At 35.2% G+C, this 27180-nt stretch overlaps 1 protein-coding gene and 2 non-coding genes across 5 annotated transcripts in view; all 3 read right to left on the reverse strand.

Annotated features, from left to right (window-relative positions):
• Positions 1 to 27180, reverse strand: part of Reph (Regulator of eph expression) — a 517096-nt gene that overhangs the window by 91805 nt on the left and 398111 nt on the right. The window lies entirely within an intron of this gene.
• On the reverse strand, positions 9892 to 9963 carry TRNAY-AUA (transfer RNA tyrosine (anticodon AUA)). Its single transcript has one exon. It is a non-coding gene; the product is annotated as a tRNA-Tyr (tRNA).
• On the reverse strand, positions 10273 to 10344 carry TRNAY-AUA (transfer RNA tyrosine (anticodon AUA)). The gene has a single exon. It is a non-coding gene; the product is annotated as a tRNA-Tyr (tRNA).

Here is a 27180-nt window from a genome sequence, read left to right on the forward strand (position 1 = left end):
ATTTAAATTAATGAACCTGTGATCCACTACATAGCGACTTAAATAAAAGACAATGGAGGAAATTACAAAAATCTTTCATGGTACGGACTAACCGATTTTTTCGATTAACCGTTCAGTCCATCACCTTCATTACCACGGATAATAGAGGTTCTACTGTATTTCAATCAGAAGTGGTCTCGTCTACAATTTGAGATTAATAATTCAAGATTACGACAATTAACTGTCGCCGTTGAGGAGTGATTCAACAAAATAAGACTGATCTTATTCATAATGGCGAAATTAAAGTTATATGACGTTTTGGTACACAAATATAGAAATATTTATAAAAACATTAAATATAATAACTGAGAGCAATGAAGTAAACATGAAAGGCGACAGTTTATTTAACACATTAATTGATTTGTTAAATATGACACTTATATTTTATTACTTCGTGATATATTGAAAATAAAATTATCTTTCTCCATTTATTATTTTAAAACTAGTTATGCTTTTATTTGTGCCTGAAGTATACACAGACAGTTAACAATCACATTCATTTTTGTCCCGTTCACACTGGCGCACAGATAGGTATGTAGAGAGCACATCTGACAGCTAGATCGTTGATGAAGCGAACAAACTGTTGAAGGTTAAATATTTGGAATTTACTTCAATCGTTTTATTTTGTGAGAGATAATGCTTTTTAATACTATAAATTTTGTTATATAGTCCAAAGTATGAAATTTATCTTAATTTCAAATAAAATGTTCAGTATTTCTCTCTCTCCTTTTCTGTAGAAGCGACAAAATTTCCCCGAAAAATATAAATTACTCTTCACTTACCATTACTGACAAACACACACGTACACACTCACACACAAACATATTTAAGAGCGCGAAATGCTTCTATCAATGATTATTTTCTACAAAAAAAAATTGTCTGCTGCTGAGGAAATTTCAAGTGTTTTATACTAAAACATGCGGTGATTCCAGATCTGTAATCAGATTTATCATAGCACGCCAGGTTTTTGAGTTATGGGACTGTAACATTAATTCTAAATCTTACTATTCAGTAGCCTATATACAACGACATCAAAAACTTTTTCCTTAGATTTTTATTGTTTTTTTTTTGTTTTGTTTTTTTTTTTTTTTAACTATACTATGCAGGCTTTGCTTAATCGTAAGTTTTAGTTGCCATGGTAATATTTTACACTGCATAAGTTCAATCAGGACATTCTTAAAAATGCAAGGAAATAGTACATTATGCAACGAGCCTATAATGGTAGTAATTAAGACGCGAGTATGTTTGTTTATCAAACGAGCGCAAGCGAGTTTCATAATTTTCATACGAGCGTCTTAATTACCATTGTAGGCAAGTTTCATACGACTTTTTATGCTCGACCATATTTCTAACTTGAAATTATTCATAAGTATTCATGTTACGGTTATCTAAGTGAAGATCGGAACTGACCTTCTTAATTGTGACATGTGCGCAGACGCGAAAGTATTGATTTTTTCCGAGGAACGAATGTCATTGACCTTGATATAATCTAGAGAATAACATGGACATTAATATTGATATAACCTGGAAATTGATTTAGAATTGGAAAACGAGATGACAAATTGAATTTATTTGAATATTATTTACAATTAACGCTAACTATTATAGTAACAGAACATAACTTTCTGTGACAGTATTGGATTTCCAGCCTCCGTGACGTTTCGCTAATTGTCTTTCGATTGCATATCCGAGAATAATCGATACTTGCAGTTTTATAATGTTACAATGGTGATTTTCATTGGCTGAACAATTGAATTATAATGAATAGGTGTACTTTAATGAGGTGCATTAAAGGGCTGCTACCAGGTGTATAATTACCACATTTCGGCATGGTCGAGCATAAAAGTTTTTTTACCTGTATACGTGGTCTTTCTCTTCCATATCTTCCTTCCACTCGCATTTCAAAAACCTATTTTGCTTTTCCTTCCTCTCCTATTCTTTTGACATGGCCATACCATACCATTCACTACCATACCCACAGCTTTCCTTCCTCTGTCCAACTTCTCCGATTCTTTCATTTCTGATCCTGTCTCATCTAGTTTTTCCTACTACTCTCCTCACAAATTTCATTTCCGTAGCAATAATCTTACTCATATATTTGTTTTGTAATGCCAGGCTCTCTCGGCCTTGGTAGCGTAGTCGGTATAGCGCTGGCCTCCTGTGCTCGAGGTTACGGGTTCGATTCCCGGCCCAGGTCGATGGCATTTAAGTGTGTTTAAATGCGACAGACTCATGTCAGTAGATTTACTGGCATGTAAAAGAACTCCTGCGGGACAAAATTCCGGCACACCGGCAACGCTGATATAACCTCTGCAGTTGCGAGCGTCGTTAAATAAACCATAATTTTTTAATTTTCCATACCATACAATGTAATTAGGGCCATTATCGAGATATCGGAATTATCGGAGACCTAACTCTAGTTTTAACATTTTATTTATTCACCGGAAAAAAATTTTCCGAACCAGAATTATATGGCAATTGAAGGGGGACCAAACCCCTGATCTCTTTGGTTAGATTGGGTCTATCACATTGATAGGAAATAACCGAAGCAGTGGGGATTCTTTCTTTCGCTTTAATTTCTTTCCGTTATTAATTTATTTCTGGGTCGTCTCGTTTCCATTTTCCATGTTTATTAATTCTACTTCCCTCCTGTTACATATTTATCAGTTTGCAAAATTTATACTCTTTGCATTATTCTCCCATTGAACTTCAGTTTTACTCATAATTATTTATAAAGTCGGAACAGTCACTTAACTTGCAATAATTTTCAATAATCAATACTCAACAGACTTGCGTGTTTCGGGGTACCTGGATGGAACCGACAGCCTTGTTTGTAACAACATCCCCCATAACAGCATAAAATGGTAGTTTATTGAATTTATATCCCCTTGTACCTAAACCCCTTACGCCGGACTTGTACGGTTCGAGGGAAACGCAAAATGCGGATATAGATATTGTTTATTAATATAACTTCCCACTGAACAAAACTGAATTTCTTAACTGTGCTAATTATATGTTAAACTATAGAGTTTGGGCTTGCTATCAAACTACACCAGGTTACAACCTCTTTGTATTTTTGAATATGGACAAATACAAATGAAAAAACCAATGAGTGGTATTCCACTACACTTTTTTTTTAATATTATTTATCAGAACACAGACAGTTTGAAGATACTAGGAATGGACAGTCAGAGTAAGCAAAGTTAAAGTAGGTGTGCCACAAGGATCTGTATGGGGCCAACTACTTTTCATTATTATAATAAATGATTTACCAAAACATATTACTAACTCTTGTACTACCATGTTTTTGAAGATGATACTACTTTTTCTAGTGTTCATACTGAATTGAGCTACTTTGAAATAAAAATGGAACAAACAATGGAACAAGACTGCAACTCGTTTAGAGCTAATGGTCTTGTAATTAATTAATAAGGATAAAATCCAGTATCTAATTTGTAAGTTGAATTATGAGAATGGTCATATAAAAATCAATAACGTTAATGAAATCAAAGTATCAGATAAGAAGATACCCTCTTTGTATTTTTGAATATGGACAAATACAAATTAAAAAACCAATGAGTGGTATTCCACTACACTTTTTTTTAAATATTATTTATCAGAACACAGACAGTTTGAAGATACTAGGAATGGACAGTCAGAGTAAGCAAAGATTAAAGTAGGTGTGCCACAAGGATCTGTATTGGGCCAACTTCTTTTCATTGTTATAATAAATTATTTACCAAAACATATTACTAACTCTTGCACTACCATGTTTTCGAAGATGATACTACTTTTTCTAGTGTTCATACTGAATTGAGCTACCTTGAAGTATTATAGATTTATGAATTTGTCCTACAGAATAATACCTGTAATATTTACAATTAATATTGAGGAGAAAAATTCGCTCCGGCGCCGGGGATCGAACCCGGGTCCTTGGTTCTACGTACCAAGCGCTCTGACCACTGAGCTACACCGAATTCAATCCATAGCAACGGACCGAACCTTCCTCCTTCAATGTTTCCCTTTGTGGCCTGACTCCAAATTAGGCATATATGTTGACGTATATGTCCAATGTCAACTGCCATTATATCAGGAGCGCACTCAGTTGAGTGACTTGTTTGGCCGGGATTCCGCAGCTATGAGAATACTATAGATTTATTAATTTGTCCTACAGAATATCTGTAATACTGAATCCCGGCCAAACAAGTCGCTCAACTGAGTGCGCTCCTAATATAATGGCAGTTGACATTGGACATATACGTCAACATATATGCCTAACTTGGATCAGACCACAAAGGGAAACATTGAAGGAGGAAGGTTCGGTCCGGTGCTATGGATTGAATTCGGCGTAGCTCAGTGGTCAGAGCGCTTGGTAGTACGTAGAACCAAGGACCCGGGTTCGATCCCCGGTGCCGGAGCGAATTTTTCTCCTCAAATATTAATTACTTTGAAGTAACTATGGAACAAACAATGAAACAAGACTGCAACTCGTTTAAAGCTAATGGTCTTGTAATTAATTAATAAGGATAAAATCCAGTATCTAATTTATAAGCTGAATTATGATAATGATCATATAAAAATCAATAACGTTAATGAAATCAGAGTGTCAGATAAGAAGATGGATAAAAAAAACTGACCTGGATCCCACATGTAATGAATATGTGCATCAAATTGTCTAGACTTAAATATTTATTGAAGAGCTTAAAATGTGCTATACCTTAAAATTATGCGCTGTCTGCTTATTATGCATTTTTCTGATCAATAAAATTATAAACATACATATAGAACGTTATTTTTTTCGTGTAATTTACCCTCTCATATAAAAAAAGCAAATACACGCCTGTTCCCTTCAAAACCGTTTTTCATGAAAATTCTAAGTATCGTAAAAGTACGCAGGAAAGACCCAAAGTTATTGCCTACTCCTTTTACAGTGAAAAACGCCAATGATTTCTCCGATGACACGGAATATGACCTGGGTCCGTTGTCTAATAAAAGTACTATAGAGGATTTCACGTTAAGAAAAAAGCATTGAGCATATGGGGCTATTCCATAAAATGATCAGTTGCCACAGAAACGCTTAGCCCAAAAAACCAATGAGTTTTTCTCAACGTGGAATCCTCTACAGAGTATAAAATATGTGTATTAATTTTCTTACATAAGTAATAAGTAAACTTTAATACGAATATTTTACGCGGGAAATTCAACATTACAATTTGAGATAGTCAGGATGGGGCTACTGGCAATAGAACTGCCACACAGCGGTACAAAGAAAGGCCAAAAAAGTGCCCAAAACTACTCAAATTTTACGCACAGACCTACAATTTGGCTTCTCGTTTTCAAAATTTATCCGCATATCATCAGCTACGTACAAGGTCTCATCATAACAATTTGCTCCATTATACCCTACCACAAGACATCTTATATTCTTCATCTTATACAGTTTCAGTTGCTAGAAATTGGAACTCGCTTCCGAGTGATGTAAGGGGTTGTTGGACAATAACTTCATTTAGGTCAAAATTACATAAATTCTTACTTAACAAATTAATTGCTGTTTAATATTTATTACATATAATGAAACTAATATCTGTCCATTCTTATTATTAACTTAGCATTAATTTCTCTAAATAGATTTACAAAACCTCTAATGGCAATTACATTAATATTCTTATTATAGAAATATAGTTTAGATTTATATATATAAATATTTTTTTCTCCCTGTAACATAGTTCTAGTAAGCTTATATTAAATTAATTTTCATCATTTTACTAGCTATCTCAAATTAATTATAATTGATTGAATTAAATTAGCTCATAAATTAAGTTACTACCGTACTTTACCTTATAGGTTTATCTAAATTTAAATAAATATGTAGTCTACTAGTCGTTAAAACTTAACGGAAGAATATTGCTGGAGAACCTTTTAAGTGTAGTGTAAATATTCGTAATTTAAATATGTATCGTATTGATTAAGGCTGGTTGAGTGGAAGAGAAGGCCTTATGGCCTTAACTATGCCAGCGAAAATAAAACATTATTACTATTACAATTATTTAGTATTAAACATTACTTTGATTAGTGCATAAATTGTCAGCAGTTACTTACGATCAAACTATTCACAATTATTTGTACTCATCGCGTAATAAAATACATTATGTAGATATTAAAGAACGGTGTATTCGAAATGTACAGAGAAAAAGAAAGAAACATGAAACGAAAGAAAAGTAGGTAGAAATAAAGAAAAAGAGAGCGGGAAACGAAACAAATAAAAACAGAAAGAAAGAATAAAGTCGTAGGGGTTTTGTTTTTTTTTTTATTTCTTCTTTAGTTATTTTATATAGAGATGATTATATGGATGGTGATATAAATATTAATCGATTTTGTCCGAGGTACGAACAAAGGATTTCATGCATAGAAAGAATATCAATAATAACACGAGAATCGAGGTGCCATTCAGTTCTGTCCAGCCTAGACCTCCTAACTCAACCATTCCTAATGTAATACCGAATCACGCTACTTCTTCACGTTGTCGTTTTTTTCCTCGTTCCAAAAAATCCGCTGAGACAGGAAATATTTCGCTGAGACAGCGAGAAAAATTCTGCTGAGCTATATGACAAAGTTTGATGATAGGAAGGAGCACAAAAGAAATCATTAATAGGCTAGGAAAGGAACTAAATTTTCTGCTAAAAATGCACGAAGAAAGAACTTTTAATCGAAGTATGTGTAAGAAACAATTCTGTTGAAATGAAAGAATGCTATAAGTAGTAAAAGAAGAGACCATCCCACCTAACGACAAGGAAGTCAGAAGAGGAATAGGAAGGTAGAGTTGCTTTTCTACGTTCACACTTCATGGAGTACGGAAACCATTTGATCCAAGCTACCTAATACCAAGTCCGTCTCTTTCTTAGTCTTTCATTATCACAGGCTTGCTTAGACAACTTTGTTTGATCAATTTTATCACAGATAATGCCACGAGAAGTTTTTAATTTTATTGATTAAATTACAAGCCACTTTAGTGACGAGTAAATTTATCTATAGTACTCTCACTAGAGATTTTGATTCATCTATAGTAATCCCACTAGAGGTTTTGATTTATCTATAAAAAATCAAAACTCGAGTGGAATTTAGTTGACTATTACACGAGTAGAAGAAAATATATAAAGATTAGAAGAAATACAGTACTCTAATACAATAAAATATTAATTGACTTACTAAAATACTAAACTGTCTTGAAAATGTATTACTGTACCATCTCATCATTACAAATATTCCGTTAGATGGCAGTAGTGTGTTATGATCAGCTGTTCTCTTATCAGTTGTGCTAGCTATACAATCTTCATTGAACACTATGGACGATTACTAGTCAAGAAGGTTTTGTTGATTGTTTCATTTTTATTAACACAGTTGCATTCCATTTCAATTATCAATATATATATATATATATATATATATGTGTGTGTGTGTGTGTGTGTGTGTTTTAAACAATCTCTGATATGGGTCTATCCATAATCTCATACAGCAGTAGCTACAACATAACCTAAATAATATAAACACGATAAATTATAGAAAAGTTTTAATTAAGGATGATGAAATAAACATGAATAATTTTAAAAGGTAGCCTACAATTATTGAAAGTACAATGTTAGCAAACAAAGAAACAAATGATAGGGAGATGATAAAAACAAATGCTAGGAGGTGATAAACAAATACTAGGGAGGGGGTAGGATAGCGAGATATTTCGAATTTCGATTTATTTACTTCAGTCCCCCTTATAACCCCCCCCCCCATTTTAAAGAAAGTATTTTGAATGCCTTAATTATAGCGTAAAATCTAAATAGGACGTAACTTGCGAAAATTACCAGAAACATTTAGGGCCGTATTCATAGACATTCTTAGCGCGGGCTTCCGGTGGGTGATCAGCGAACTAACGTTTTTCGTATTCATAAACCAGTGTTAGCGATATGATATGATATGATATGATATGATATATGATATGATATGATATGATATGATATGATATGATATGATATGATATGATATGATATGATATATGATATGATATGAATCCTGTACAAGTAACGAGTCGATAGTCGGGGCTACTTTAGCACGCTCGTAGCGCGGGCTAGCGAAATGTCTATGAATAGCACCCTTAGGTTCCAGTTTCATTATGAAGAATGTTCAACATTCCTTAAAAAAACTGTTTCGAATTTTAAAAGTAATTGTTATAAACATTCAATTTCACTGATCTTTTTTGTGACGATCGTCGTTGCGTGTAATCAGTGATATGTGATGTAACAGGTAAAGGTAAAGGTATCCCCGTAACATGCCATGAAGGCACTTGGGGGGCATGGAGGTAGAGCCCCATGCTTTCCATGACCTCGGCACTAGAATGAGGTGATGTGGTCGGCACCACGCTCTGGCCGCCTTTTACCCCCGGGAAAGACCCGGTACTCAATTTTATAGGAGGCTGAGTGAACCTCGGGGCCGTTCTGAAAGTTTGGCAACGAGAAAAAATCCTGTCACCACCTGGGATCGAACCCCGGACCTTCCAGTCCGTAGCCAGCTGCTCTACCAACTGAGATACCCGGCCGCCGTGATATGTGATGTAACTGCTGATAATTGTTAAATTATTAATGAAGAAAACCGTCCAAAATAAAACTGAAATTAACGTGAATAGAATGACAATTTGCGTTGTGGTAGTGACAGTGAAACTAATAGCTGATGTTCATCATCTCCACAAGGATGAACAAAGCAGTAAAAGGGAAAATGTAGTGCATAAGGGCCGTAGTTTTAATTTTCTAGAACTCCTGCAGAGGAGTAGCGTAATCCGGAGTGAGACTAGTGGCCAACGGGCTTGGAGCTCATATATTTAGTTTCTTACAGCCCCGAACCCCTTGCAAGGACGCGTTTTGCGTACCTTTTAAATTTGTCGCCCCAATCACCTTCTTTCAATTCAATTCAGCCGTAGTTTCCAACCATCTTGAGTTAAGCAACTGCCATTGATATTATATGAAAAAAACAGTCGATGCTATTTTCAGTGAAATATTTAAGGAAATTAAAAAGTTTCCTTTGCAGAGTCCTGCCTCCCCCCACCCCAATTTACAAAGAAGTCGGCGCCTGTTGGCCAAAGTATAAATCATTGCTGTTAGGTCACCCTGAAGATGAAGCAAAACAAGAGTGTAGTAATAGCTGATAAACAAAACTTAACGCCCTGCAGCTATTAGTCCCCATTATCCTCTGCATTCTTCCACCGTTTTAGCACTGCTCTGTGTATTTAACGTCAGACTACTATGTGATTAGTAAAACACGGGCCGGCCACTCAAGTGGGCTCCTTTATCACAATTTGTCATCACTCTTTTGGATGCTTCAGACGTGCTGTATATTGTTTCTTGCCACTTGTGCATGTTTCTTCCAATCTATTAATAACATGTACAGCTGCTGAAAAGTTTACGCTCCAAGCGTTTCACACTAGACGCCACTCTGATCTTGACATCACTGCCCGTACCACATAAATATCGACAATGAGAGTGTGATCCCAAAACGCGTTCAGTCCATTTCTATGAAAGATCGTGGAGCTTGAATTTAATTAAAATAAGGTAACCGGGGGTAATAATGAGTAATAAGGCCCACCTAAAAAATAAAACGTTCTTTCTTTGAAATGGAGACGTTTAACAATTTTTAAATAATGGAATAGCATACTTTTATAGTTATCCTACAATATTTTACTTCAAATAAATATTCAAACAGACACATAAATATATTATATATATTTTGATGTACCGAAGTACATATGATATTTCCATGCAGATATTCTGCGTCATCATATGATGAAAGAGTGATGGAACGGAGAAAAATTCTCTCCGGCGCCGGGATTTGAACCCGGGTTTTCAGCTCTATGTGCTGATGCTTTATCCACTAAGCCACGCCGGATACAACCCCGACGCCGGTTAGAATCGTCTCAGATTAAGCTCCATCTCTTGGGTTCCCTCTAGTGGCCGCCCTCTCCACTACGTCATAGATGTCTATGAACGCAGGACCGAAGTCCATACATGTGTTGAGGTGCACTCGAATGAGTGACTGGTTGGCCGGGATCCGACGGTATGGGCGCCGTCTTAAATCACAAAGTGATTTATTACGCATATCATATATATTTTGATGTACCGAAGTACATATGATATTTCCATGCAGATATTGTGCGTCATCATATGATGAAAGAGTGATGGAACGGAGAAAAATTCTCTCCGGCGCCGGGATTTGAACCCGGGTTTTCAGCTCTATGTGCTGATGCTTTATCCACTAAGCCACGCCGGATACAACCCCGACGCCGGTTAGAATCGTCTCAGATTAAGCTCCATCTCTTGGGTTCCCTCTAGTGGCCGCCCTCTCCACTACGTCATAGATGTCTATGAACGCAGGACCGAAGTCCATACATGTGTTGAGGTGCACTCGAATGAGTGACTGGTTGGCCGGGATCCGACGGTATGGGCGCCGTCTTAAATCACAGTGGATAAAGCATCAGCACGTAGAGCTGAAAACCCGGGTTCAAATCCTGGCGCCGGAGAGAATTTTTCTCCGTTCCATCACTCTTTCATCATATTTCAGACACATAAATGCTGTGAGCAATTAAAATTAACATCATGTCACTGGGCCTTATATCCTGCTGTGACAGATAATAAGGCCCACAATGAAGAATATAAGTATTGAACACAATTTGGGCATACAAAGTCTTCAGTTTTCTCCTCAGTGAGACCTACGCATTCATCGTGCACCCAACATTCGCAAGAGACACGCACAAGCATATCTACAACAATTCTCTTCGCAGACAACACATCCGCGTCCCCTGGATGTTTACAAATCCTGAAGTTGATGGTTCATCCAATGCTCTTTCTGCATTAGGAATTGTCAGTCTTTCGTTTGTTTCATTTCTTGCAAAAAAAAAAAAAGATTGTGCTTCAGAGTTTGAACTTTATAGTTCAGGGACTTCTATGAACTTGCAGGCGTTTCCACGTATTTATTTCTTGGGCCTTATTTCCTGCTCTGTTACTTCGCGTCAATTTTAATTCATGGAGTGCTCATATGCTCATTAGCGAAAGTTTCACGGTAGCCCCAAACTCCTTAATGTTTCCACAATAACGTGCATTTAATATTACATTAATACCACACAATAAAACGATTAAATACCAACTTAAATTTTGCAGAATTTTATGAAGAAAGCAGAAATAATCACACATAAATTGTTGCCACTAGTCAGTTACACACAAGAACGAGAATCTAATTTCTTTATACCTCACTCGAATCCAAGAAGAAATAGGTCTTAAGATCTGTTGCTCTCTTTTGCAAAAGTGTAGGCTATAACTAATGGCAAAACTAGGTAGTGGGCCTTATAACATGCTTGCCCATAATACCCCCAGGTACCTTACATATTTAAGCTAATTTTCGTTCGTTAAGAATCGTGGTGATAATCTTCCGTTCCGCTTTTTCATCGTTTACGAAATATAATGACTTGAAAATTGATGCTGCTTATGCCGCTTCTTGCGCTCACTCGGATCCTCATAGTTACGCGACACCGTATCACAGCTCTCGCAATAATGCTCTAGTCTATTTTATTTTTCTCTTAACTCACATTAATAGAGTACTCTTGCTGAAATACAAAATCAATTTGAATTTAAAATATGAATTAACTTTGTGACTTATCTTAAATATGATAGTGTGGATACGAAATGAAGTGGTCGGAAGGAAGTGTCATTGAACGGTACAAACGGTTAGCGGTCAGTACGTTTAAAGATTTAATGTCTGATACAATAATGTCTAATTCCTTAGGTCTACATATCTCGAAGGAAGCGTAAGAGAGGGAAGCCTACAACATCCTGGAAGAGTAATGTACGTATATACACTATCTACCAAAAAGTAATTGGGCACCCAGGATTTTACGTGCTAGATGCCATGTTTCGGTGGCTACTATGCAGACAATAATGTTCACCGGTTGGACTGGCCTGCACAGAGTCCTGGTCTCAATCACATTGAGCACCTTTGAGACGAATTGGACCGGCGATTGAGGTCTCGGGAGATGCGGCCAACTTCCATTGTCCAACTGAGTACCATATTGCGGGAGGAATGGCGACGCATTCCAGTGGATATCCTACACAAACTAGTGGAGAACATGCCTGAAGGGGTGGCTGCTGTTATAGCAACAAGAGGTGGTACCACGAGGTTCTAAAGGGGCAAAAAACAGTGTCCAATTATTTTTTGATAGATAGTGTACAATCAGTGTTACATAGTAAACATGCTCTCAAAATTTAGTTGAAAAAAAATGATTAGGAAAAAAGTTGTCATTTTAGTGGAGTGTCCCTTAATATGTGAGGGTAATTTATATTATTTCGAATACATATTTGTATGTGCAGTTGTTTTTTACATTATTTTCATTTTGTCGAACGTTATTGTATTAGCTTAATTTGCATGATAATGATGTACACTTTTTCTTATAGTTGTAGTTACAATTCTGGTGATGTAGGAGAGAAGGCCCAAAGGGTTAATTCCACCAGAGTTAAGTATTTAATTAATTAATTCCGTACGGAAATCAAAGATAGCCGTATGCAGTTACGTAGAGCAACGAGTGCCGTTCACAAGCGTGCGACCAAGTTTACTCAATCGGATGGCGATATTTTTTTTAAAACGTGTTGTAAACTGAATAATTTCAATGGAAAAATTGTTCCAGGGCCGGGCATCGATCCCGGGACCTCTGGTTGAACGTACCAGCGCTCTACCAACTGAGCTACCCGGGAACTCTACCCGACATCGTCTCAACTTTTCCCTTTATATCCACACAACTCGCGTGGGCTGACGTGTTGTAAACTCTCCAAAACTCTGCAGAATTGAACTGCAAATAATTAAGTCGTTGGAAGTGGTGTGATTTGTAGTAATTGTTGTGATAAGTGCGTAAGAATAATGTAATTTTCTAGTTAAAAATAGAAAAATATGTCTGTACGACGCTGCTAAGGAGTTCACAGCACCTTTTTAGCTTCATAATACTTGACAATTAAATAAATGATACTTCTGAACGGTCATTCTCTATTTGTATTAATACTTTTACGTCAAACTAAAGAAAAAACGTATTTTACAAACAACTTTAAATTAATGTAACTCTGAAAATATTGAGAATAGGAACTACGTTTATATGAACATTTTGCTCAAAATGTCTTCAGAAATAAGTTCCGTAAACAACGGTAAATCCTCGTGAATCACCCTGTATATGTGCATAGTTTGAGAGAAAAAGTTCCGACATGAGCTCATTAATGGGCTAGTTCCCTTGTGAGGAAGAAAACTTGTTCCTGGAGAGATTCTAGTAACCCCTTCCAAGGTACATACTAATCCCACATTCGCACTTAAACTGCATGGGTATGCAGCGAATTTCTACTGAATTGGGGTAGACAATACTTCACCTAGGACAAAACAGCGCCATCATGCTAGCAACAAACATCCATGTCCCAGATGATATTGGAGCCCACGACTATAAGCTTGCTCCTAAACCACCACGTACACACGGCCGCCTAGAAACGAAAGTCAATCACTTAAAATTGCAGGAGCGCTCCGGTATGCAACGTCTTAATGTACTTTCGATTTGATATAGCTCTACTTGACTCAAAGTATCTGTTGGTACAGATGTGAGCTAAACTTCAGTTTCATTCTGTGCAGGGGGGCATTAGCGAGGCGATCAATAAACCAGAGTACGAGTCTCTCAACCTGTGGCGCGCAATCAGTCGTAGGGCGACACTATCCCCACAGCTCTAGGCATACAGGTGAACAAACTCATCATTATTTTCAACAAGGCTTCTACATTTTGAGGTTCTGTTTCTTCAAGGTTTCGTTTCTCGGTGACATCGGGTAGAATCAGTAGAGAAGTGTTTAGTCAGAGACCTTACACCATTCTAACAGACAGACGTCCACACCTGTGGAGTAACGGTCAGCGCGTCTGGCCGCAAAACCAGGCGGCCCGGGTTCGAATCCCGGTGGGGAAGTTACCTGGTTGAGGTTTCTTCCGGTGTTTTCCCTCAACCCAATACAAGCAAATGCTGGTTAACTTTCGGTGCTGGACTCCGGACACATTTCACCGGCATTATCACCTTCCTTTCATTCAGACGCTAAATAACCTGAGATGTTGATACAACGTCGTAAAATAACCCAATAAAATAAAAAAAAAACAGACTCACCGCTTGTGAATGACTATTGTTCGGTTAATAATCTGTACTATCATGTTAACAAAGCGCTCCGGTGATTTGTAAATGTAAATTATTATCATTATTATTATTATTATTATTATTATTATTAGGGACCAGAAACATCTTGACCTGAATAGGAAGAGACCTTACAGGCATAATCCAAATTAATAATAATAATAACAGTAATAATAATAATAATAATAATAATAATAATAATAATAATAAATATTTTATTTAGGCCTATAACGTGATATTTTTGCCGATGTTTATATGGCATAACGTTAACGATAATTTGTTTTAACTAGTGTAGTTCGGATCATATGTCCCATAAAACAAATGAATATATGCCTAAAATCAGTATTTTCTAAAATCAGAAAAGAAATCTTGAGATAAAAATTATACTTACTTACAAATGGCTTTTAAGGAACCCGCAGGTTCATTGCCGCCCTCACATAAGCCCGCTATCGGTCCCTATAATGTGCAAGACTAATCCACTCTCTATCATCATATCCCATCTTCCTCAAATCCATTTTAATATTATCCTCCCATCTCCGTCTCGGCCTCCCCAATGGTATTTTTCCCTCCGGTCTCCCAATTAACATTGTATATGCATTTGTGGATTTACCCATACGTGCTACATGCCCTGCCCATCTCAAACGTCTGGATTTAATGTTCCTAATTACATACTTACTAGTGGCTTGTGCAGCAAATGCTACAAACTAAGTTCATTACAATTCAAATTAAAATGTTTCAAATTTATTTCCAATGAAGAATATCAGACATTTTGGAAGTCCCTATCCTAAGCAAGATTAATCCAGTCTCTACCATTATATCCCACCTTTCTCAAATCGAGTTTAATATTATCCTCCCATCTACGTCTGCCTCCCTCAAGGTATTTTCCCTTCAGGTCATCCAATTAACACTCTATACCATTTCTAGATTAATCCATACGTGCTACATGAGATGCCATCTCAAATGTTCCTAATTATGTTAGGTGAAGAATACAATGCGTGTAGTTCTGCGTTGTGTAACTTTCTCCATTCTCCTATGACTTCATCCTTTTTAGCCCCAAATATTTTCCTAAGCATCTTATTTTCGAACACCCTTAATCTCTGTTCCTCTCTCAAAGTGAAAATCTAAGTTTCACAACCATAAAGAACAACCGGTAGCATAACTGTTTTATAGATTCTAACTTTCAGCTTTAAATATCTATACCACACCACCATTAAATATATGGAAAAGACCCATACCACTTGACTAATAAGTATAAAATATTTCACTTTAATAACAATATTGTTATCTTACATAAGTTTTATATAGACTACTATACAGTATAGCTGTCACTCAGTAAATATTATAGAAATGAAGATCTAACTTCATATATTCTCTACGCCTACTTATATAACCCCAAAAGGTTTCGCTTTCGTATCATCAATAAAGCATTAATCTGTACAATTGGTGAAAAATACATCATGGCATTCACTATAATAATATTTCATTTTTAATGGTAATAATGTCATCAAACATTCTTAAGTTTTGTAGTTATTAATATCCAATACACAGACAGCTGTATTCAGAAAATTACACACCAGAGAATCTTCTTTTTAGTAAGTCTTGAAGTTTTTAATAATATTACAGAAACGTTCAGAAAAAAATTACACAAATGAAGCTCGACATATTGGCATTATGTCAGTCATCTGGACTCTAAATATGTTAGCAATCCTGCAGGTCATAGCCTTCGTGTGATATTGTTTATTGTAGTGTGTTTGTGTTTTGTTTTCTTTTATTCTGAAAGGGCCATTACCTATTTCTCAAAACTGACGACAGATGGATTTTGGAAAATAGAAAAATGATGTAGGAAAATTGACATTTCACTAAAAATTACTATTTTGGTTCCAAGCTTCAAAATGAGAGGTCATTTATTAAAATCAGTTCAGTCGTTTTCCCGTAATTTCCATTACCAGTTCAAATTATATATAAGATATACAAATTATACTTCTGAAAACAAATTATAATGAATATCATGGAAATTCAATCAACATCCCGATAGTGACAAAATATATTACGTCTTTCAACTGTCTTTATAATAAAATAAACATAGACAACTGAACATCGTTTCCTTGGCAGTCGTATGCATGCACGGAGCGCCACATGTAATTATGTTTGTTTGGCATATAACCATTAATCACATTCAAAAATGCTCGTGTTATCAAATGCAGTTTCAATACCATGAAATAAAAATATTTAGTTGCTGTATATGATTTCTGTCCCCCTCCAAGTACTCATCTGTAAACTGAGCACAAATTACAAATTACCTCCAACTCATCAATTGTTATTTATGGATTCAAACGCTTAGCTGGAAGTACATGAATAATTCAGCAGTGCACGACCATCAAAAAGTGATGATATTACGACGGCCCGTAACACACGTGAACGGAACTTCCATCTCCAAGGAGAAATAAAATCCGTCCGTCTTCATTTCCAAGTCCATTTAAAGTGCTCAAAATCCATATATGGAAACAAACCCAATGCGCTCTCTTTATTACATCCTAAGAAAGTGAGCGGCTAAATTCTTATATGAAGGCCAAGGTTATATATAAGGCATTTCACGCGGGATATAAAAGTTATGGATTTTCTTTCTTATAGTTCTTACGATGCGGCGTAACTATCGCACCAACGGCTATTATATTATGACACTTAAGATTTCACAGTACTTAAGGCGTTTCAACAGTGCGCTGAAAAAAGATCTTTCAATGTTTCTAAAATTCCTCCTAACCTTACACGGAAGACACAACGAAAATTGACTCTATGACCCTGTTGAAAAGGAAAGGAATGAATATAATACAAATGGTATATAAGATGACGAGAATGTTATAATAGGCCTAATATCTAAACAAAATACATAAATTCTGTGGCCGGGAGGAAAAAGGTCTTAAGTCAATATTTTGTTAAAATGAGATTTTTATATATTCTGAAAGCGGAAACAATTCTCTACAATCTGGTAAAACGGCTAAAGTCAAATAAGACTCCTGACTGGATTTATAGAGCGTTACCAAATATCCTAAGTACTTTTTCAATCGAGCACACACAGAATAAAGGACTTAAAAATATTTAAAACTTTATTCCTTACAAACATCACATGTTTACTTTCCATGCTTCCCTATTAAAAAGGTCTAACTTGTATTTTAGCTATTTTATCACATAGGTACTGATGCCCTTTCCTTTTAAAACTTTAAGCACCAGGGTAAACAGTCCTATAATTGTTTAAGACCCATTTTACATTCCTAATAATTTACATTGTTAAATGAGCAACATTACCTATTTTAGAAGAAATATAAACAAATAATATCCAGCAAAAACCTCTTAATTAAAAAAACTCTATAATTGAAACCAATTTCAATCTTTCTAGTGCTCTCCTGAAAAGTACAAAATTTTTACTTAAGATCTTTTTCCTCCCAGCCACAGAATTAATAACTGACATAAAACTCCAAAAACTATATAGGCCCTACTAGACATTAAATGGATCCAAGTTCAAACCATGCAAATTTGCAGATATTATACTGTTCTCCAACCAGGAGATTAACCGTGAAAGGAATGTGCTTACTATTGCAGCGAAGTAGATAGATAATATTACCGTTATAACGTCAGTTTAAAAAACATGCGCTCTCCTGCATATGTTATTTCCTGTATGGAGGGATTGAAAGATCAGGAGTTTAACCGTGATCTAATTTTGTAACTAGGGTAGTATAAGTATGTGTGTATCAGTGTTATCGTTTGTGTTTTGAGAGTTAGCCAATGGAGATGCGTGTACCCACGTGTATGACCTTATGATATCAACATTCATTCACAGCATTACCCCGCTGCGTCTCATTCCCCTGAGACTTTCTCCTGGTTGGAGTACAGTACATCTGCAGACCGGATATATATATATATATATATATATATATATATATATATATATATATAGAATTTCCATCATAAAAAATTTATGAAATCTTAAACCCTTTAGTAGGAATACGAAGACCAATAAGAAAGATTCACAATGAATATCACCATTAATTACTTTACAAAAAAATAAATAAATAATTTAGATCTTGACGTCTGGCAAATAAACTACAGGAACTAAAATATTTGCAGTTAATCTCATATTTATAATCATCGGAATTAGGTAAAAATCTATAAGAACAAAAATAAATAAATTTGATTTGAATATTCTACAATTTAGCCGAGTCAGTGGAAGTAATGGAGTTTCATACAACAGATGCATATTCAAGCTTGGATCTAACCAAGTATAGTATAAAATTATTAGACACATAGGAGTAGAAAAAAGAATAAGTTATAGATCTAATTAGAACAAGCATTCTTAATGAATGGGTATAAATATAAATTATTTATTTATATTTAATGTGCTGTACAACAGCCAGTAGCCAATTACAGTTCAGCACAAAGGCAATAACATAATAAAAACATTAGGAATGAAATAAATTACAATAAAGTATAATAGAATAATTACTAAAATAATGACAATTAAATAAAACGATAATTACAAATGAAATAATGACATCATATAAATAGTATTACAATCATATACAAGATGACGAGAATATTATAATACATATCTAATCAAAAGGCATAAATTAATAACAACTGACATAAAACCCAAAAAGTATACACTACATATTACATAGATCCAAGTTCAATCCATTAAAATTAGCATATTTTATACATCTGCAGACCGGAGAGAGAGATTTAGAATTTCTATTATATATAAAAAAAAATGAAATCTTAAACCCTTAGCAGGAATACGAAGACTGATATTGCTTATTGATTTACAATCATTATCACCCTTAATGACTTTACAAAAAATAAACAATCAAGATCTTGACGTCTGGTAAATAAACTTCTTCTTCTTCTTCTTCTTTGGTTCTACAGCCGGGTTCCAGCCTTAACCGCCCCAACGATGCTTTTTCACGTCCTTCGATCTAAGACCTTTGTTTTCCATCCTCTAACACATGCTGCTATTACATCCTTCTCCACTTCATCCAGCCATCTTAGTTGAGGTCTCCCTACTTTTCTGGTGCCAAAAGATATAGTGAGATTCCATTTTTTGCAAGGATCATTTTCATCCTTCCTACAGATATGGCCCAGCCCCCTGACTCTCCTAGCTTTAATTTCTCTGCAAACAACTGGTTCTTTAAAAAGTTGGTATAATTCATAGTTATATCTTTTCCTCCAACTGCCCTCATCATTTACTGGTCCGTACATCGTCCTCCAGAACCTTTCCCTCAAATGCACTCAGCCTACAATTGTCGGCACTGCCAACTGCCCAGGTTTCAGATCCATAAAGCAAGACTGGTCTGATTAATGTTGGTAAATAAACTACAGCAATAAAATATTTGCAATTAATCTCATATTTATAATCATTGGAATTAGGTAAAAATCTATAAGAACACAAGGAAATAAATTTTCTTCGAATATTGTTCAATTTAGCCGAGTCAGTGGAAGTAATGGAATGATGATGATGATGATCATAATAATAATAATAATAATAATAATAATTACTTATTGGCTTTTAAGGAACCCGGAGGTCCACTGCCGCCCCCACATAAGCCCACCATTGGTCCCTACCCTGAGCAAGATTAATCCAGTCTCTATCATCATATTCCACCTCCCTCAAATCCATTTTAATATTATCTTCCCATCTACGTCTCGGCATCCCTAGAGGTCTTTTTCCCTCCGGCCTCCCAACTAACACTCTATATGCATTTCTGGATTTGCCCATACGTGCTACATGCCATGTCCATCTCAAACGTCTGGATTTAATGTTCCTAATTATGTCAGGTGAAGAATACAATGCGTGCAGTTCTGTGTTGTGTAGCTTTCTCCATTCTCCTGTAACTTCATCCCTCTTTGCAATAATAATAATAATAATAATAATAATAATAATAATAATAATAATAATAATAATAATAATAATAATAATATCAAAATGAAACAGTCTTTGATAAGTCTTTTTTCAATATCAATCAATCTTTGACATGTATTCCTGTAAAGTATTGAATTGGAAGAAAATTTGATCGTGTGCAAGCGGCTTAATTCATGATGCAGGAAAACAAGGCCACCACCAACGGTACTCCTTCCGCAGTGAGAGGAATTTCTGTACGTAGTGGCTTGAACCGAGGTCTACTTTTAACCTGGGAAACATATTTGACTTCAAAACCACCTTTACTAATGTCATAATTCGGCAGGGGTGAAGGAAAAAAAGGAATATCGGCGTTGTGACTGTCGAAATGCGAGTTGGTCTGCTGATGGACGGACGCGACCTCCCCTTTAACTAGTGAAAGCCCAGCCCGAGCCGGCGGAGCTGCTGCTGCTGCTGCTGTGGGTCGGTCGATATGAAGAGAACCGCCTCATACCCATTAAAATATGCCTGCCAATTAGCACATGCAGAAACATCAGCCGCCCACACATACACACAGCCGACCCTCCCATGCTTCTCGTTTCAGTTTTTCGCTCTCAATGTATCCACCGCAGCTAGTGAAAACAGCGCGCCAATTACGAGCCCCGGCGTTATTATTATTATTATTATTATTATTATTATTATTATTATTATTATTATTACTATTATTATTATTATTACTCAGAATTAGACCTTTGGGTTTTGCATAGTGTAATAATAATAATAATAATAATAATAATAATAATAATAATAATAATAATAATAATCTATACTAATAATAAATCTGTAGCCGAAATTTTTGTGGTAATTTTCGATTTTCCAAAAATAATTGGTCCTAACATATATAATTAACCACCCTGAAACCGAAAATCGCTTTTTTGAAATTTTTGTTTGTATGTCTGTCTGTCTGTATGTTTGTTACATTTTCACGCGATAATGGCTGAACGGATTTCGATGAAAACTGGAATATAAATTAAGTTCATTGTAACTTAGATTTTAGGCTATATGGCATTCAAAATACTTTATTTAAAAAGGGGGGGGTAATAAGGGGGCCTGAATTAAATAAATCGAAATATCTCGTTTATTATTGATTTTTGTGAAAAATGTTACATAACAGAAGTTTCTTTAAAACTGATTTCCGATAAGTTTTATTCTTGACAAAATTTTGATAGGACTGATATTTAATGAGATAAATGAGTTTTAAAATTAAAATAACGCCAAATAAGACGGTGCAATGAATTAAAAACAAATGACTTCGTCTATAAGGGGCCTTGGACAACAACAATCGAAACAGGGGCCTTGGACATCAACAATCGAAAGCTATTAAACATAGCCTACAGAGAATGTTTCTGTGTTTGTATGAAGTGATATCAGAAGCTAAATTAACCGATTTGTATAATTAATTGTTATTTCACCATTGGAAAGTGTAGCTTCTCTAGATGGACATAATGCTATAATGTTATTACAGTAACGTCTGAGTAAATCGAGGACAGGTAAGATTAAAATAGCTTCTTATGCACAGAAAATTTGATAGGCTATTTTGTACATTCCTTTTCTGTATTTCTTAAAATAATATTTATGTACACTCATTTTAAACTCAGAGAATTAACGAACAACGAGAGCGTATTGATTTAGTATGCAGTAATAATACGTTAGCTTAGCAATCCATTATTTTATAATTCAAATTTTAACTATGCTCAATTGAATCGTGTTAAAATACATAAAATATATATGCAATAAATGCAATGCAAAAAAAAAAATTGGATAATGAGCGAAGCAGATTATCTTGCGCTGTTGTAAAAGTTGTTCCCTGGATCAAACGTCCTATTTTAATTATGTAATTACTTTATATTTATTTCTAGCAGGTGCAACGGAGCGCACGGGTACGGCTAGTAATAATAATAATAATAATAATAATAATAATAATAATAATGCTTTATTTTTTTCTGGCAGAGTTAAGGCCGTGGGCCTTCTATACACTCAACCAGAGGATAAAAGGGAATCAACATGGGGATAAAAGGTAATAGTGCATAGATCAGTACCAATGTGAAACTTATGTAGGGCCTATACGTATGTAGGTTGAAATGTAAAATTAAGTTCACTTATGAATTCGGTTATTTTATGTATCTATATATATAATTTGAACTGGTAATGGAAATTACGGCAAAACGGCTGAACGGATTTTAATAAATGACCCCTCATTTTGAAGCTTGGAACCCAAGGTTTTTCAGAAAAATAGTAATTTTTAATGAAATGTCAATTTTCCTACATCATTTGCCTATTTTCCAAAATCCATCTGTCGTCAGTTTTGAGAAATAGGTAATGGCTCTTTCAGAATAAAAGAAAACAAAACACAAACACACTCAATAAACAATATCACACGAAGACTATGACCTGCAGGATTGCTGACATATTTAGAGTTCAGATGGCTGACATAATGCCAATATGTCGATCTTCATTTATGTAATAATAATAATAATAATAATAATAATAATAATAATAATAATAATAATAATAATAATAATAATAATAAATTTAGCTTCCCTTATGAAAAGGTTGCCAGATTTGACAAAGCGTATTACATATAATTTGGAAACACACCTAAAAGGTAAAATGATATACATTTGAAACGGTTAGGGAATCGAATACCGGTATACAAAATGTCAGAAAAATTTACACCTAAGTAGCGTTTGTGCTCATTTACAGTTAAGAAAGGGGGGGATATCATCAGATATACCGCGAGAAATATAATATTACGGATTTATTGGGATTGATATCTAAAGCAATTAACAGCCATCGGTTAAGATAACTTGAAATTTTCATTATCACTCCCATACAAATGAACATTTCTGTAACATTGGTTATTAAAAACTTCAGGATTGGCAGTTTTATTAGTTGCGTACAGACAGGATAAGAAATGAAGCTGTGTTGGAAAGAGTGGGTGAAGAAAGAACGACGCTGAAACTGATCAGGAAGAGGAAAAGGAATTGGTTGGGTCGCTGGCTGAGAAGAAACTGCCTAATGAAGGATGTAGTAGAAGGAATAGTGAACGGGAGAAGAGTTCGGGGCAGAAGAAGATATCAGATGACAGACGACATTAAGATACATGGATCATATGAGGAGACAACGATGAAGGCAGAAAATAGGAAAGATTGGAGAGAGCTGGGTTTGCAGTAAAAGACCTGTCCTTGGGCAGAACAATGAATGAATGTATGAATGAATGAATCATTTGTAGTTGTTTTACATAAATTTATATTATAATATATCTATGATGCACGGTTAAAAGGGCATAGGCCTAAGTCATAAACTGCAAGTTTTTAGTAGAGCAAAATCAGGACCAATATCATTACCTCTGATTGAGATTTTGGCTGCTACTGCTAATAATAATAATAATAATAATAATAATAATAATAATAATAATAATAATAATAATAATAACAATTTACGAATGTAACAAATTATTTTCATAAGATACATTTTAGAGTATTTCCTAATTGAGTATAGACCCTAAATAAAATGACACAAACTCCTTTCTAACTTTATCCCACTTGGTCATCATAAAGCTGTTTTCGATGGAAAATAGGCTATATTCTATACTGCTCTGCTACTAAACATAAACCATCCACAAATTTATGATCACATAGCAAACATCTTCAATTTTAAAGCAACGATGCAGTGAATAACTTCATACCTAGCTACCTAAATCAAGGAAGCTTTCGAATGCAGGATATTATTTATCAAAACTCTTTATCAGAAACATAAGACGATTATACTGAAATAGACACCTTTAGCATTGTGGGACCACAGGAAATGAACTCACTGAAAATATCAGCTGATCAAATTTGAAACAAAAAAAAAACTCTGTAGTATTTGTTACGAAAAAAAAAACTCTAAAGAAAACGTTTCCAAAACATACTAGAAGCTGTACAAAACAAAACGCAATTGACAAAACATAGCCCATAGCAACCAGATGCAATAATAGAGTCTCAACCTTAAAAATACAATAGACAGTAAATGACGTATTTTCTCTCTTTCTGACACGTAAATTTTGACATTAGCGCTGTCCCTTTCTGTTAGCGCTGTGTTGCCAAATAGGCTCAATATTGCACATTTAAATGTCGTAAATTGAAAGCAGTGAATGCATAATCACGTGTAGAATTTTACGCTCTATCTGATGGCTTCGTCATTTAACCTGTCATAAATTCATACGGGCTGAAATTTCCATAATTATGCAGTTACACGACTGCGCTTATATTTTTGCTGGTTTCAATGCTTGCAAACCTATAGATATCAAACAATTTGTACAGTTCTTCCTGGTTTCCATGAGGTTTGGATATAAGACATTCTTCATCCGAGTCAATTTGTCATAAGAATGTTGTATAGGCTATAAGTTAGGGTGAAATGTGTTCAATGACAGTGCTTTTAAGGGACGAATTCTGAGCGTATTATGAACGGAAAACTCTACCATTTTGTTCCTTTGTGCTTATATTTCCCAGAACTATTTTACATGATAGATTTTGATACCATTATCTTCAATAAAACATATTTTGTGCCAGATCGTGCGTATTTGCTTGTTTTCCGCACAGAACCAATACGCGGTAAGTGTGAAATACCACATTCAGTATTCCCAACGTAACACACATAACAATTTCCCTCTTCTTACCGCTTAAGCGCGACATTCATTTTACTGCTTTACGCTTTTAACATATTATTTTTAGAGACGTTTAACATAGTAATAATTATAAAGTGGAAACTTACCACTGCAATTTCACCTAAATTGCAATGTTAATTATTGTTTTCAAATATTTTCAAAAATTAAGTAAAGTCTACTACTCCACGAAACTTATTGCATTCCTGATACAAGTAACATTAAGGAAGCCGTGAAAAAATCAACTAGATTCCAGTTGCCGATGTTATTACTGCAATATGTTATATAAATAATATTGTTAAAATATTAAAATGAAAAATAAATCATTACATAACCTTACCGTTTGTTTTAAGTTCGCATTTATAGACTGGGGGAAAGAAAAAAGACAGACGTATATCACGGCCTGCTGGAGTATAGTAAACACAGAAAACATTTTATAGCAACAGTGTTGAAGAAAGATATTTTGGTGTTCTGAAGTTGCCGTCATTAAACAGAAACCAACATGGAGATTTCATTGCAACTAATTAGAAATTCATCTTTCAGGTATGCAATAAACGATGTTTTCATGTTCTCGGAAATTAAAAAAGCTCAACTACGTTTCGCTTTTTCAATCTTTTCCTCGACCATGAAAACGTCAACATACCGCTCTTGTAACGTATATTACTATAGAAATCATATTTTATAAACGTCGTTACAGCAGTGTTCCCCGTTCCAACAAATAATTTTGCATAATGTTCATGTCATACTTTAAGAAACTGTTAACAGATCCGTTTTTCAACCTATGGCCTGACTACCGAGGAACATAAGGACAATCATCTCGTGAGAAAGGTTTTATGTTGACATTGACTACATAGTCGAGTAATGGTTACCATGTCTGACCATGAAACGGGCGGTTCCGCGTTCAAATCCTGGTTGGGACAATTTACCTGGTTGAGGTTTATTCCGAGGTTTTCTCTCAACCAATTGAAGCAGAATTTCTGGGTAATTTCGACGTTGGACCTCGAATTCGTTTCGCCATCATATTTATACTTCCACTCTTTCACCATAACCTCACTTTCTTTTCCCCATTTCGATGTAGAGTCGGCTGCAGGTCGCCACCGAACTTGAATCCAATGGATATGTGGTCATTGGTTGCTGGTGGTAATGCTATATACCATAGGATCTCTCCTAGGATCATTGTACCTCGGGAAACCGTGCTGATGCCTACGTGAAAAGGTAAAACGGATTCTGTAGGCTGTAGAGGAGGTACTGAGCAATAGATGTTCAGGAATTGATTTCAGAGTTGGTACAATTCATATAGGTCTAAGTTAAGTGAACCATTTCTTCTAATAATTGATTTATATAATTCCATCGCATACTGTAAATTATGAGCGAGAATTTAGTTGCATGAATCTTGTAAAAATTGGAATTAGAAACCGCCTTTCAGTAAAAAGAGTTAGCACTCTGCTAACAATAAATCTTGAAGGGCCTACTAGTAAAGAATTTCAATGTTTAGAGTGCCCATAAAATAACGTATATTATTGTGATGTACATTCAGCAGTAATTGATTCTAAACATGCCTACATCTAATGATTTACTTACATAAGTATATCTAGAGTGTGATAAGATGGATTGAAAGTAATAAAACGCCAAGAAACGAATAACATAACTTTTTGTTTCTGCATACTTTATTAATTTTATCTTTCTGCACAATTATTTATAATATTGCACAAGCATTTCGCAATTTACACAAATATAATTTTTCATTTGTGCATTTTTGCGACAATTATTTATTTTCTGGTGGCCCGGGTTCGAATCCCGGTCGGGGCAAGTTACCTGGTTGAGGTTTTCTCAGGGGTTTTCCCTCAACCAATACGAGCAAATGCTGGGCAACTTTCGGTGTTGGACCCCGGACTCATTTCACCGGCATTATCACCTTCATATCATTCAGACGCTAAATAACCTGGATGTTGTTACAGCGTCGTAAAATAACCCAATAAAATAAAATAAATATTTATTTTCTGGCTTAAAGCCTGCTTAAAATCAAACCTACTTCAGGGAAAATTAAATTCTATTACAGAAAGACAAATAACACGTAGAAATGTAGAGGTTAGATGGGCATTACGGACCATAACGAGAGAGGCAGTAAGGAAATGCCCTGCGTGCTGAGTTTCTTGACATTTTCTCTGGGCTCATACGACGTCTTACTCTCATGACGGACATTGCAACAGAGACTCAAGCAACCTTCGTCCGCTCTAATCGTTCTTTCACGCCGAGGCGTTATTTACATGCGTTCCGGTAGTTAGCTGTGAGAACACTGCAACTGGTTCTGCTTCCTGTTCCAA

Source organism: Periplaneta americana, chromosome 7, assembly GCF_040183065.1.
Source record: "Periplaneta americana isolate PAMFEO1 chromosome 7, P.americana_PAMFEO1_priV1, whole genome shotgun sequence".
NCBI classification, from domain to species: Eukaryota; Metazoa; Arthropoda; class Insecta; order Blattodea; family Blattidae; genus Periplaneta; species Periplaneta americana.